The sequence below is a fragment of the Buteo buteo genome, chromosome 12 (genome assembly GCF_964188355.1).
Source record: "Buteo buteo chromosome 12, bButBut1.hap1.1, whole genome shotgun sequence".
Taxonomy (NCBI): domain Eukaryota; kingdom Metazoa; phylum Chordata; class Aves; order Accipitriformes; family Accipitridae; genus Buteo; species Buteo buteo.
In genome coordinates, this window is record NC_134182.1 from 35,957,902 (window position 1) to 35,971,372 (window position 13,471).

Consider the following 13,471-nt stretch of genomic DNA (forward strand, 5'->3'; position numbering starts at 1 on the left):
CTGGAAATTGCTTCTGCCCCAAGTATCAGCCAGTTTGCACCCTGAGCCAACACAGCCAAGCCCCCCCACCCCATCCTCCCATAGCCGTTGCTTATGGTGTCCAGGGGACTGAGATTTGTTTCTCCCACACTCTTCTTTCCCCTTGCCTTGCCCTCCTTGTCCCCATGTCCTTCTAGGCTCTCAGGTGGCAGGGGAGCCCTAAACGCCTGCAAGGAGCCAGCCTGCTGAGCCATCAGCACGCTCCCCCTCTCAAGTTCATGGCCAGAGGAGACTGAGCTCTGACCGGGGACTGCTGATGTGTTACACAGAGCAAGAGAATAGTCCCAAACGTGAGATCCTCCTACCTCAGTCAGAAGCTTTGGCTGCTCAGCTGATTTAATTTTGTAGCTGAAAATATTATTAGCGGTAATAAATTTGTCCGCCCTTTTGGAAATCCAGCCAGTGAACCTTTACTCTCCTTTGTAATGGGACGTAAAAGGATGGGGAAGGGCTACAATCCTAAAAAAAAAAAATACTGACCCAGAGAGCTGCAGAAATTACAACGCACCAGTCATGTGAGAAGAATGTTTGCAGTCATCCCTTGCGGGTGCAGCTAGAAACGCCTGTTGAAAGGATTCAAACAGAAATAAACACACACACACACACACAAAGGCTGTATCGGGTTAGATTCTGACCTCACAAAAAATTAATACCAGGCAACCTGCAGTGGCTCCTTTATGCACCACAACTCTGCACATGCGAGATCAAACTTGGTCCTTACCGGGGAAACTCAGAGGAGCTGTGGGGGTCTAAACCTGGGGCAGATTTGCACAGCATAGCGTGTTGTAAGGAGGTAAGTAGCAAACAGCTCATATCCTTCCCTGCTGCAGGCTGTCTTGTGGTGTTCCCTTCCCAAGTGACATTTGCAAAGCGCCCACTGAAGTGTGGGGTTTTTGGCATTTAACAGCGCAGGACCAAGCAGGAGGGACTTGGCGCTGCTGGAAGTGCCTCTGTGCATTCGCTAGGCTTTCTGCTTTGCTAGAGGAAGATGAGGATGGATGCAAAGTGTTCTGGCTTTGCTTTTCTTCTCCGTGCTGTTTGTTAGCCCACAAGGCTCTCTGACACATTCGCAGTTTTGCCTAGGATTGCTTGTGACAAGTGATCACACTTGTGAGGAGGAGAAAAGTGAAGAAGATCCTCCAGAACGATAGTTTTAACACGGTAATAGGAAATATTTAAATACATAGCTAGTATAGGAATGGTAATCATGTCACGCAACTTTACAAGCCAGGAATAAACCAGCGCTTCAGAAGCAGACTTCATAGCAATGGCAGGATCTGTAAAATTGGAGGCGGCTGCTCCTCTGCGTGGGAGCCCTGGGCATACAGGACCACGGGCTACTGGTGGGGGTTCCCTGCAGGCCCACTGAGTCTGCTGGGCTCCAGTGCTGTCAGAAAAGCCTCCCTGCCCTCTCAAGAAAGGAGCAGCCTCCTCCCCTTCTGCACATCTCCTCGGGTCTTCTTCTTGGGAGAGATGCTGGGCCTGGGTCATGCATCGGCAGCTGGGGAGGAAGAGGAGCACCGAGGAGCCTTGCAGGTGAGCTCTCAAAGCACCCACAGCAGCACGTGCTCATCCTTCGCTTGGAAGAGGGCGAGCTTCTCAATTTTACACACTGCTGCTGCTTTTAGCCATGTTTTTGTTGTTGCGTCTGGGATTCCGGTTTTGCTTTTTTTTTTTCGTGAAAGGAGAAAAGAAAGAAAAGTGTGAATTTGCAAGGTATGTGACAGACCCAGCATTTGGAGGGTGAAGATGGTTTGTTTCTAATGAAAAGTCTTTTGTTAGGCAAACTGCAGACCTTCTCACCGTGCCATTGGTCTGATGCCAACTCTATCTTTCCAGCTTGTTGAGACGCTTTCCACAGACATGGAATTTTCTTCAAACAAGAGGCCAAAGAAACTAAATGTATTGTTCTGACAGAAATGGTAAAAGACAAAAAAAAAAGAAAAAAAAAAAAAGAAAAAAAGTGCCTTCCAGGTAAAACATGCTTGGAGAGTTATGCCCAGATCTGTTGAAAGGAAGCATTTTCTTCCTAAGAGGTACGATCTATTTTTCATAATTGCGAGAGATACTTTTTGGTAGACTAGAGTGTTTTTTACTTTGCTGATGGTCAAAGCTTTGCATTGCGTAAAGATGGGATGGATTAAAGCCGAAGATCTGTTGTTGACAGTGAATGCCTTTTGCATTTGGGGCCCAGATGACCAGAGCACCAGCTACAATCATAGGCAGAGTTTGGCAGCAAAGGTGCTCTCTGGGGAAGGGTTCTCAGTGCTTCTGGTTATCAGAAGACTTGGGTGTCCTGTTGTTTCTTCTTTTAATAGCAGGGGGAGTCCAGGTGCAAAGCACCAGCATTGGTACGCTCTGCTTTCAAAACTGGGGAGTGTTAAAAATGGGTCTAAGAAAACAGGGGTTGCAGTAGTTCTTTCCGGGGGCAGTCTCCCCTCTGATTAACAAATATCTGCACAGCTGGAGGAACTACCAATATTTCTAAATGAAATATGGAAGGCGCTGAATTGAAGTACATCCTAAATCCATGTGACCCTATGTATTGTCTCAGTCCATGGCCAGCAGCAGATGCTCCAGAGAAAGGCGCAAACAGCCATGTAGAAGGCAGGTAGAAGATAGTCATCCACAGCAGCTCAAGGCTGGCTAAGACCTAAAGCATTTGTGTTTTAACTCTTACCTTTTCTGTGGTGGTAATTTTAATCAATCCTTGTAACTCATCTGAATGTCTGATTGGAGATCAGACAAACTCTGAACTCTGGTAAATTTTTCTGTCATCAGAAAAAATATAGAGGTTCTTGGACAGGAATATAGCTTTCCTGCACCCAAAGATGTAGGGTGAATCCCCCCTTTCTTCCTCGAGAGGAGGATTAGCTGCTACAGGAAATTCTGGATGCTCACAGCTAGAACAGTCCTGAAAATGTAAATTCACATGGAAGAAACATGTAAATGGTTCTTCCCCAAGAAGGCATGTTCTAAAAAATTATACAAGAGCAGGTCTGGCTGTGTGATAGACTGCAGATCTGTGATTACCTCTGCAGCACCAAGCCTGCTAATCCTTCTGCCGTGGCCTTGTTCCAGCAGTCCAGCTTGAGAAAACCAGTATCTTTAAAGAGTAAAAAAAAAAAGTCCCTTCTCTTTTAATATTTCTTTCCTTCTCATGAACGTGAAAAGTCCTCCACAAATTACATTAAAGGCAAAATTATGTTAAAGGCAAAACTGCTGCGTTTCAGAGAGCTGCTCTAGGCAATGCAGTTGCTGGTGCATCTCTGAAGAAAGGTAACAAGGATCTGTGTAACGGAGGCTGTTCAGTCAAGGATTCATTCCCCATGCACTGAATTTGGCCTTTAATAGGCTCTGCTGTAGTGATTCAACAACATATATGAAACCCGTCAAATGATTTTGAACACATGACACTGTTGTTCTAGGCTGCTGTTGCTCTCTTCTTCTGAGTCTGAAGGTCTTCTCTGCCACTTTTCTCAATTGCCTTGCTTATTTGGATACCTAACAGGAGCTGGGGTCACTTGTAACATCTGGGGTTTTTTCCCCAACAAAAAAGCTGTTAGTAACTGCAACGAAAAAAAATGCGAGGCTTCAACAGGTTGAAAGTCTTGCTTTAAAACAAATTTATTGCATTAAGGATTCATTCACATCATGAAGCAAAGTGTCAAGTTGTGCTGACCAAACTCTGAAGCACATGTGCTAAAATAAATTCTATTAAGTCCTCCTTCTCTGAGGTACAAAGTGCTCCCTTCCAGGCCTAACAAAGCAAAGGATGGCTCCTTCTTATGTAAGGAGACAAGAAAGCTATTGTCATATCTAAAGATGGAATAATAACAATTACTTGTTGCAGTAGGAATGTCAAAGAGCTTGCCTGGTTATGTCCACTTGGCATAAAACACCTTTGTTTATGCCAGGCTCACAGAAATGACTGAACTCATGTCTTTTGATTGGACATTTTGCACACCAGAGTTTTCCTAGGACAACATAAATCATCCAGAAGATAGTAACGTGATGCTAAGAGACAACTCATAACTTAATAAAACTACTGTCTGTCTGGAATTGTTTTCTTTTCGATATAGCCGATGAAATTCTAGCACTGATAATGTTTTTGTCTGCTAACCTTGTCTTTCTCAGACTTTGAGACATTTGACTCCTTGTGTGATCTTACCAAAAACCTTTTTACTGATATGAGAGTCGCATCCTAAACTCACACTCTGCCATCAGCTTCTTTGTTTTATTTGAAAATCTACTTTTCAGAATATGACATGATGCATGGTTTTGCAGCAGGCTTGTCTCCACTCTTTCCCTCTCTGCTGGTACAGCACACTTTCCACTGCAAAACAAGCCCTTACAGGTGTTCTGCCTATGCAAAAATGCTACTTTTCTTCTTAGTGCCAAACAATGTTTTCCGGAATCTTTGACTCCATGGGGATTCTTGCCCTTGAAGTAGCACTGGAGCCTCACCAGGAATGCATCTCTGCAGCGTTCCAAAGGTGTTTTCACTGGTGGTACATCACGTCCAGCTTCCTCTTTGACGATTTTGCCCATAGCTTGTTTCAGAGTGGATGTGTGCATCTACATGCGTGTGAAGTTGGGGGAATGTGCTTGGCCCGTGAGAACTAGACCCGTGCTCCTGCTGGAGTTAGTAACTGTTAGTCTAGTGCTACTGCCCACTTGGAAAAATCTCCCTGGTGTTAAATGACTGATTTTGGGGTGCTCCAAATGAGAGTACAGCACCTGTTAAGGATTACTGGGGATTTACAGACCCATACTGTGCTGTTTAAGCTGTGTGACTGGTTAAGACTCCCCCTTTTTTAAACAGCTTCACACTTTTGTAACTCCTCACGGCCTCGTTTCTGTCTGCGGTTAGTCAACCCTGAGAACTATAGCCTGTTCCTGGTAGGAGACAATTAAGTTACTCTTCAGCCGTAGGTTTTGACACTTGATGGTTTCTAACTTTGTGGGCAGTTTGTGATGGATAAAGGTTTTGACTGCCACCCTCTTGCAATGCCGTTGGCCTCTGAACATAACTTTGATGCTCTTGGAAGCTCGATCAGTGGCCAGGTCACGCTTCTTCCCAGTAGACGGGCCCTCAGGAAAGACATTACCTGAGCATATTACTAGGTGACCTTCCCTCAGAGATATTTTGGAGTGCTGGCACCATGAACATGAAACCCTCAAACTTGTTCCTAACCAGGGTCAACACTCTCACACTGGTTACACACTTTGCCAGTAGTTCTGTAGTAGCTGCCTGCTCCTGTGATGGTCAGGGCTACAGGCAATCTCTTTGCAAGGATGAAAGCAGCAAAAGTGGGCTTTGGGGTAGGAGGAGTGGGGGTAGGATTTAAAGAAAATGCAAGGAAAGTATCCTTTCCCCTGCTGTCATTTTCTCCTAAGTAGAAACAGATGTGTGGGTAAAGACTATCTATTTTAAATTTTGCAAATATGAATTTTACTCTGAACTTCCCAGGAAAAAGCAGAGGGACACCGATGTTTTTGATACCGAGGAAAAAATGCTTTTTGGTTTCAGAGCCCCAAAGCTGTAATGTGTTAATATCTGGGAAGCATCATTATTCCAGAGCCTCACAGGGAAAGGAGACCTGCCACTTCGACACAGAAAGAGAGATCTAATACCCCCTCCAGCTTCCTTTCTGCATTATTCCTCCAAACTAAGTGGCCGCTCCCTACATTCCCCCCAGCTCTGTGCTGCCCATTGCCTTCCCCTGCTTCCTCCCTGTCTTCTCCCACTGTAATGATGCTTTTGTTCTTGTGTCCAGTCACTGTTTCCCTTTCTCTCAGGTTTATGATTACATAAAAAAGGGACTTGAAATTTGGACGTGAAACATGTTGACCTGGATTCCTCAGATGTGCTGAGGGCGGTTTGGGGGCCAGACCCTTTATAGACAGGCTGAGCTCCTCAGGCAGGAGATGTAGCTAGGGCACTCCAACTCTCCCTGTGCTGTCACGAAGAGTCAGTCTGAACCAGCCATAGCATAAAAGCAAGCTCTTGCAAGCTGGGACTCCTCTCCACTGCTGAAAATGGACATTAGACAGCTGTTTTTTTAAAAATTATTGTTATTCTTCTTTTATTTGTAAAAGGGCTCAGTTTGGCAGCAGCAAAAAAGTAGCAGCTTGGTGACCCAGTCCAACCTGACCCTTGACTTTCTGGTAAAACTAGCACATGTAATGTCTCTGTTTTTGTCTAGTTGTGAGTAACAGATTACTGGTAGCTTGTGAAGAGAAGCCCTCAGCATATTTCTGAGAAAAAAACACAGACATTGCCTGGGCAAATATGGTAAATGAATGCATCTTTTCATACTTTTAGATTGTGGGAAGAAACATTTTACAGGACAAACCAGTGGAGTATTTGGGAACTGCTAAAGATATTGACTTGGACTGTCATTATGGGCAGTAGGGAGCGAGGAACACGCAGAAAGCAGTGAATCTCCACTGTTGTGACAACGTAGCTGTCACGCTTGACCTCCTGTGTTGGTGGTGAGTTATGTTTTGGAGCTGAGGAGTTAAACGTTATATTGAATTAGCAAAGTCTACTGTCCGTGGGTTTCACACTGCGCTTCAGGCCATTGGATGCCACGTCAGCTGTAAAGACTTTGCAAGCCCTAGGGATCTCACTGCTCCACGGGAAGGGTTTCTTGGGAAAATCAGGGGGAAGCCTGGTGAGCTCATGCATTACAAATGACCAGTGGTCTTAAGCCTTGTATGGTGTAGGCAGCAAGGGGCAGCTATGTCAACCATGGCTCCTTTACTGAGAGCCACAGCCTACCCAAGCAGGCCTCTTGGCCATTTGAGACTGATGATTTCATTTCTCCTGTCTGAGTTTTGCTCATTTCCTCAGGCCTCAACTCTTTGTAGCCAGATCTCTGGAGTGTTTTACACTATGCTAGAATACTTTTCAAATGTCTCTATTCCCCCAAACCAAAATCGTCCAATTATCCTAGGAAGAAAGCCTTTGTAAACATGCCCATCAAGCTGAATCTATCATACAGAAGAATGCGTCTCAAGTATGATGGATACACATACCCTTGGGTAGAATAAACTTCTATATTATTAGCTTGTGTTTCAAATGATGGGGTTAGCATTCATGCCTAGCCGCTAAATAATTTGGTTTCCGGAAGCTTCTCTGGGATAGGACACAGTAATTCTAGTAGCTGTATATTATGTAATGTAAATATTGAAAAGCCAGCCCTGCAGGATGGAAAATACCCCATGAGTTTATTGTGGCTTTTCTCCCTTTCATATTTTTTTCCCTGTTGCTACTTAGAAGTACATTAAGTTCCTATCCTTACTGAACTGAAAACAGGGAGTGATTGTGGTATTCTTTCAGGTGCTTGGAGATATAGTTAAGGGCTGTAAGAGGCTGTTTCTTCTTCCTCAGTGCAGCCACCACTTCACATTTCTGTCCAAGCAAAATGGAAAATGCAACATAGGCTATTCTGAAATCTGACAAAGATTCCCCCCCCCCATAACTGCAGTTTTATTAAAAGATCAGTTTACATGCTGTTACATTTATTAGTACTTTGACTCCTAGCCCCATAAAACTACATGAAAAGTCATGGCAGATCAGACCACAGGGACATCTACCTTCTGAAAAAGTAGAGTTGTGCTTGGGCATGTGGAAACTGGCAACACATGAGAAAGCCAGAAACTGTCATTGTGCAAGCTGATGGTTTTCTTGGCGTATACGTGCCTTCCAGCCAGGCTGGTTTTATGGTATAGTCTTCAGCAGTGATTCAGTGTGGGAATTCTTCATGGTGTTATTTATGGCTTTATGTCTCTGCCTTTCTGCAAACCGCATTCATAGATCTCCAGTCGGGCACCCCCAAAGCAAAAAGCACACACTGAGCACCACCTGAGAAAAATCTGGCTTAAAAGACTAGATGTGTCCCCTGGGCACCCTGGGGGAAGGGAAAAGAGAGACTCCGGCTCTGTGGCATCATTCAGCTGTCCTAGCCATGAGCTCATCCTCTCCTGCAATCTCCTGTCTACAAGAAGGCAGGCACAGTCCCCTACAGACAAGTCTCTTACTGCACCCTCTTGATGTCTCTCTAGGGAGAACATCTATTCGTTTAAAGGCATTTGGTGAATTAGGAAGTATAGGCAACCCTATCCAACAATTACTAATTTTGGAGAGCTCGGAGCTAGAGCTTTAATCCTTCAGTATAAGGTAGGATTTATATTATATATTAATTTATTTTATATATCAATAATGTAACGTAAGGTTTGTGCATGCATGCACTTCACCTGTATACAATCAATTTCTTAAGTCTTTAAATAATCAAACTGAAAACCAGAATATTGACACACGTGCATAGTCATTCGGCACTTACCTTTGACACTCGCCAGAGGCCCCGTCCCCAGCAAATCCCCATGAACACCCATCCCATCTTGCTCCCAGCTTCTCAGTGCTGCTGCTCAGGCCTGCCCATTCCCATTTTCTGCCACAACTTCTCAGGCCAGCTACAGCGCATTTATGTGTCTCCACTGCTTGTGTCTCCCATTGCCTCACTATACTATCCCTACTGTTTCCAGCCTTACTCTCCTTCATTCAGCATTTCTGCTAATTTAATTCCTTCTTCTTCATACCGCCTCCTTGAGCGGGCACCCATAACATGGTCCTCGCACCTTGCTTTGCTGCGTCTCCATGTCCTCATCTGCGACACCTCCGGTCCTCTTGCTCCTCAGCTCCATCCTCTTGGCAACCTGAGGTCTCCCTTCCCCAGCTGACCCCTTGCCCTCTTCCCACCTCCCTGCCCAAGTCCCTTACCCAGCCGGTCGCTCTCTTCATCAACCCCACGTCTGTCTCCTTCCCACCTGCGCACCATCCCCAGCACGGACAACCGCATCCACACATATATCCAAACTCCACATTTCCAGGTTTTCTGGAAGGGCAGGAGATACCACCCGCACCCATCTAATCTGTTGCAGGCTGTGAAGCTGCCATCCACTTTTTTTGGCAGCGTTACTCTTGGCAGGCTGGTGAACTGCTCTGGAGTCAAGACTTTGGCTTCATATTAGGAGGAAAGAGCTGGTCTGGCTGGGCTCTGAGCACCAGAAGATGCCGGAGGGGGTTTATAGGAGAAGGCAAGAGAAGCTTTAGTGAAAAAATGAAAAGGGATGAGTGCTGTGCCCAGGCTGAGAGCAGCTCTGTGCAGAGGTGTGGGTCTCACTAGATGGCACTGCAGAACAGCCGGGCAGCGCCTGGGGGGGGTCCGGCAGCCAGAAGGACCCGGGGGGGCTTTGTGTGTGCTGGGGCAGCAGCCCCTGTAATGCACGGCAGGGTCCGGGTGAAGTCTGAGCAGCTTCCACCTTTTCTATGCACAGACGGAGATGTGTCTGGGAGCAGGGAGTGGGTTTCTATCAGCCCTAACTGAAATTTGAAAGGGAAATTTCCAAAAGGTTTTCCAACTTTGGGATGTGACAATCCTGAAAGAGGACAAACTGAAGCATCGGAGGGGGTTTGGGACCAAGGAAGAAAGTGCTGAGCATCCTGACAATAATCCCTGCATTCTGGCTGCAGGAAATACTGCCCTTATTAGATGCCTTGTAATTCCCAATTCTCTTCTCCTGGTGAGTGACCAGGGGCCAAGGACTTCTCCCAGATTTTCATTGTGGAGCTGAGGATGAATTCACCATGGAAGGGTGAGAGCTAGAGAGATTACCTATGTGTGGACTGAAATGGAGCTATCAAATAGGAAAGGTCTGTCCCCTGGGACTGAAAGGAATCACAAAGTACTTCCACCTTCAAACACACAAGCGAGGGGGCTGGGTTTGCAGCATCTTTTTGGGTCCTGAACAGATGAGAACACCTTTGAGGCTCCACAGGGTCTAAGTGGTGGAGCAACGGAGACAGTGAAGAGAGCTTACTTTTTTTTTTTCTTCTTGATCCTTGTCACAGACCAAGGAACAAGCATCATCTCCCTCCTTGGCAACCTGATCACCCTACACATCTGTCAGCGTGCCGCAAAGCTGCTACACAAAACTGCATTTCCATAATGCCTCCTGCTCCCACGGGCAGGGCCATATTTTGGGCCCATGGCTGTGAACCCGCTGCCATTCTCAGTCACAAACACGCACCGCGCTACCATAAAGGAACCCATATTTAATGGTGACCTGGGAGAGTTTTTATCATGGCCTAATGACATATGAAGTGACCTGCATCAACACGGCCTGTGAGCCTGGCTGGTTTCAGGCAGAGGAGGTGGTTTCACCAGCAATAGGAACCAGGTGAGTGTTGCCCTGGAATAAAGCACTTTGTGTGTCCTGGTTTTTTCCGCTGGTTGGGATTCCTCACATAGCAGCTCTGCTTAGGGACCCTCTCAGATGTGCTCTCTAGCAGACAGCGCCCTGGAGGAAGGAAGACAGTAAACTAACTTTGCCTATTGCCACAGTAAAGCTAACAGCAGCTTTTTTTTTTTTTTTTTCAGAAAGTAAAGGACAGCTGATTTACTATGTGGTAAATAAGATTGTTTCCCTTCAATTCTAGTCTCACTAAAGCACCAGGAACTAAGAGACTTCATAGTGCTGCGAAGGAGCACGTCGCACTACTCAAGACTTTCCCCACGTACTGTGTGCTGCCTTACTGGGAACCTTACCTGGCTTGGGGAGCGTGTGCTGGTTCCCCAACCCTTGTTCCCATCTCCGTAGTCATCACGGCTGTCTCCTTCAGGGCAAGGTGACAGTGGGAAGCGGTTCCTTCGTGTTCCTCTGTCTCTGGTCCAGCTTCTATTCCAGAAGTCTTGCTGTCGGGCTGTTGTTTGCTGGCTCCTGCCAGGCACCGTCTGGGCTGTGCGTGGTCAGCGGGAGCCCTGGGGCAGAACGGAGCGGTACCACGCGTGTGCTGCTCTGCTGTAGACCGTTGCTTTATGACCTCCCAATCCCAAACAAGCAAAAGTCTTCCCTTTGCCTGGGTTAAGTTAAGCTTCCCCAAAATGATGTGATTGTCCTAAAAAAACCTTGAGCTTCAAATAAACCCATTCGGATTTGCTTTATTGCCCTTTCGTCTTTTGGAATTTAACTACGTCAAATTCTCCGGCTTTTCTCTGCGGCTATAAGGGTGAGAAGTTTTGTGGGAAAAATAAATTCATACCATCCTTGTCCGTAAAGCTTGAAATAAACACCAATATTTGTGAAATGCAAAAAAATTTCCTTGACTCAGAATAAAAGACTAAGAGTTGGTAAAGTTGCCTGCTTGTCAGAGCAAGAAGAGCACGTGGCTGCTTTCCCTCAGGAGCAATGAAGTTGCCCTCTGCTTCCTGGCACCCACCAAGCTCAGAATAAGCAGGTCCATCCCCAAAGCTGTGCAAATTGTCTGATGCTGAGACATGGCTATATGTTATGGCTGCATCAGCTGGTTTCTTGTGGAAACCAACACATTGGTGACCCAGTCCACCGTGGGCAGAGAGTAGGTGCCTGAGGTCAGGAACAACTGAAAGAGAGCCTCAGAGTGATGCAGGTAGGGCTGCTCTGGAATTGTTTCTTTTTGCTGTTGTTGTTGAAAGTCATAATACAAAATATAGGTTAACTTATCAGCTTTACTTTTTATTTCCCCAGGGGTCATAAATATTCTAACATTATTTGATGTAATGGCCCTACAAAATAATATCACATTTTGGAGGGATTGCAGCTTGATTTCCCCTTGAGGGCTAAACCAGTCTAGCAGCACTTTTAACTGCTATAACTAGTATTGTTTGTATTGTGTGTTCCTGTTTTTGAAGAGAGGCAATCAGACAGCAAACAGATAAACCTCCCTAGCTCAGGCACCTGAGCTAGAGCACTACTGCCTAATTCCCAAAGCATAGCTCTGTCTTGTTGAAAATATTGCTGCTTCAGATATACGCATATGGTCACTGGAGGAATAAACTGTATTGCAAAACTAACAATGCATTATTTCCTCAAATACTGAACTGCAGCTGAGTGCCAAGAACTTATAACCATGTGCAGCAACACCATAGGTAATGTCATCAGGATAATAGGTAATCTTTTCTTTGAAATTTAGTTACATGTGACTGGATTTTTGTCTGACAACTTCAGTCATAGTACCTTTATCCTTGACACATCCCATTGAGATCAAAGAGTATGGGACTGTTTCATATAAGCACGTGCTTGGAGTTTAAGAACTTAGCATGTTTCTTAACATGAACTTTAAATCACACTGTGCTATCTTTACTCATGCATAGTACTATAAGTTTAAATGGCACTCTAAGGTTGTAAGATACAATTAGATGGCACAACTGAACCCTGACTGTTGCCTGCCTCCAAAACATTGAAGAAAGACACTGTCACCATGATTTAGGGTCATATTCAACTCATGCATAGTCAAATAGGGAATGAAAGGAGGAAATAGGCTAAGAGGACAAAGCTGAGGTGACCAGCTCAGACGTGACTGGGCAAGTGTCTCTAGCTTCACTTCCTCAGGTACAAACTAGAGGTGATGACTACCAGCATAAAGACCTGCATAGGAATTAATTAGTTAGTATTGTTTAAGAAATTCAAAGATTCAAGTGGTGTTTCTAAAAGCACAGATTTTGCTCTCTCTCTCTCTAGTGAAGACAGTGATAGTTTCAAATGTTCCCAAAGACATTTCCTTTCCCTGGTTTTCCTGTTCTAACAAGGTGGAAGCTGCTTTTTACCACACCGAGTATGGTAGTGGAAGGATGCAGACAAGATTTGATTTTCATCATGGAGTGAGCAAGAGAGGAATGCTGGCATATGGTTGTGTGGTTGTGTTAGTTACAGAAGCTGCTGAAAGAAAATTCAGTGAACATGTCCTCAGAGGTCCTGTGAAGTCTTTGCATATTTGAAATGAATCCTTCTTCAGTATTTGCAGCTGATTTCATGGGGTAAGTAATTTGTAACCCAGGCAGAGCCTTCATGGAAGACAGTGGACTTGTAGATACCATACAGAACCAACTGAAGACCAGTGAAGGCACATGAGCCAGCAGATGGAGAAATCTTTTTTTTTCCCTCAGAATAAGTCAACATGGCTGCTACGATGCTCTATCTGTAAGTGTACTGCTAAGGTAGGCTATGCTTTCTACAGCAACCTGTGTAGAATACCAGGCGTTCACAGCTTCTGAAGGAACATTCTTATTTCCTTCTTTCACAGTGCCAAAATTGTGCTGGGCATATACCATACTGCTTCAAGATTAATGAGGTTCATACCAGATGTGCCTGAGCACAGTAAGCTCCAGTTATTTCTCAGGGGTGAAATGGATACTTTAACTGTTGGAATAAAAGTCTATTGAAAGGCTAATTCAGTACCGAGCAATTCAGGTGTCCAGAGCAAAATAAAAGTGAGTAACTCTGCAAGAAGCAAGCCCTGGGTCAGCTGACCATCGTCCTTTGTTGGGAGTTTTAATGGTTTCATGCCAAGAAGTCACACAGGACTTGGGACGGGTGGTAGCATTAA

The 13,471-nt window shown here is 45.2% G+C and overlaps 1 long non-coding RNA gene across 1 annotated transcript; it reads left to right on the forward strand.

Annotated features, from left to right (window-relative positions):
* Nucleotides 1-299: 299 nt before the first annotated feature.
* Nucleotides 300-11,047, forward strand: LOC142037617 (uncharacterized). The gene is made up of 5 exons (XR_012652420.1): nucleotides 300-832; nucleotides 1,879-2,075; nucleotides 8,113-8,227; nucleotides 9,959-10,287; nucleotides 10,488-11,047. It is a non-coding gene; the product is annotated as an uncharacterized LOC142037617 (long non-coding RNA).
* The last annotated feature ends 2,424 nt before the right edge of the window (nucleotides 11,048-13,471 follow it).